The sequence below is a fragment of the Macaca fascicularis genome, chromosome 11 (assembly GCF_037993035.2).
Source record: "Macaca fascicularis isolate 582-1 chromosome 11, T2T-MFA8v1.1".
Lineage (NCBI taxonomy): Eukaryota > Metazoa > Chordata > Mammalia > Primates > Cercopithecidae > Macaca > Macaca fascicularis.
Window position 1 is genome coordinate 1455155 of NC_088385.1, and position 2022 is coordinate 1457176.

The following is a 2022-nucleotide window of genomic DNA, read 5'->3' on the forward strand; positions in this document are numbered from 1 at the left end:
ACTAGGGACCCCTCTGAGCTATTTTTCTTTTCTCAAGTAGGAGTAGAAGTGTGATGCTGGAGAAAGAAACCTGGACCAAAATGGCGTGTGGGTAACTTGTTTCTCTTTTCTGGGTCTCAACTTCCTCCAGCTCGGTTGTTCAGAGAAGGAAGTTGCATGGGAAAGGAAATGGCAGTCAGTTCTGTCTCGCTGAAGCAGTCTAAGTTGAAGTATAAAAAAAATTAAGGTGGGCTGGAGTGAGAGGAAGGCTGGGGAAAGCTGGTGAGGTATCTTGAAACCCGTGTTAAGGAATTTCCCTGGCTTAGAACGGGGCAATTGGTTTTTACCATTAAAATCCCTTTGGTTTTTACCATTAAAATTCCAAAGTTACGGCCCTTTCTTCCTCTTTGTAAATGTTGGTTAGCCACTATTGGACATTGCCAGTGCTCAGGGGAAACTAGTTGAGATTAGAAGAAACGATTCTAAAAAGTAAAGTAGAGGTTCTTCTTCAGACTTTCCTCCCCATCTAATTAGGAATAAATAGTAACTTCTCTTAGAAGAAAAATTTATTCAAAGACCTGTGTTAATATTCTTAAATATCTGCTAGCCGTAATAAAGAAATCAATGGACTTTATGTTGTTAGCTCCCACAATTTAGCCTAAATATTTGCCGTGGCATGCTTATACTGGTCCAAGCAAGCATTAGGTCATAGCCTGTTCCTCTTCCTTATTTGAAGGTGTTTTTACCTTCCTCAGCATTCCACAAGTTACTCCTCCTTCCTTTGTTCTCCTCTGCCTTTGCCTCTTTTAAAAAGCTCTAAGTTGCTGGCCAATCGGGACAAATACGGAACGTGAGGTCCTGTTCCAGCCAATGGAAACCGGACACAGTGGTAGGGTGGACGCGTCAGGTTCTAAATGACCCTGCTCCTTTGTTCGGTGCACTCTCGTGGCAAAACTGCTGGCGAGCGCACCCTTTCTGCAGAAAGTACAAATGGCCTTGCTGAGGACATTAAATTAATGTTCAAGTGCTATTTCCTTACGGCACCAGGGAACAAGCCTTTCTCACACAATTTTACACAGCGGTAGTCATAGCAGGTCTGCAAGGTTGACTCCAGCAGAGAACGTCAGGAAGACAGTTATCGCAGTCAAAGAACTAAAACCTAGGAAGGAGCCAGAATCGTCAGTTTCAAAGAAAAGATCCTTCGAATATGCAGAATTACAATCCCTGAACACAACTCGCTGGCCTGTATTTTGATTTTAATTGACTGCATGGTTCAAGATTAAGGGCTGGTAAATTGAGACCTGAATTCTCCTTCAGCAACAACCAGGGAGAGTTGGAGGAATGGGCGGTGGTGTACTGTACTCACTCATTTTTCAAATTAAGTCTTTGAGGCTCCTAGTAAGCCAACTGAAAGGAATTCTTAGTTCCTCAGGCTAAAAGAGCACAGAAGTTGCTCTGTGGGATGGGCACCCAGTGCCTCACACCTATAATCCCAGAACTTTGGGAGGCTAAGGAGGGATCAGTTGAGGCCAGGAGTTTAAGACCAGCCTGGGCTGGTGAGACTGTCTCTACAAAAAATTAGCCAGGCATGGTGGCACGTGTCTGTGGTCCCAGATACTTGGGAGGCTGAGAAGGCATGATTGCTTGAGCCCAGGAGTCCGAGGCTGCAGTGAGCTGAGATTGTACCACTGCACCTCAGCCTGGGTGACAGAGCAAGACCTTGTCTCAAATAAATAAATAAATAAATAAATAAATAAATAAATAAATAAATTAAAATTAGCCAGGTGTGATGATACATGTCTGTAGTCCTAGCTACTTGGAGGCTCAGGTGGGAAGACCGCTGGAGCCCAGGAATTTGAGGCTGCAGTGAGCTCTGATTATGGGTCTGGACTCCAGCCTGGGTGACAGAGCGAGGCCCCATTTCGATAATTTAAACAATGATTTTTTTCAGAAATGTTGCTATGTGGGCCGGGAGTGGTGACTCACACCTGTAATCCTAGCACTTTGGGAAGCCAAGGTGGGTGGATCACCTGAGGTCAGGAG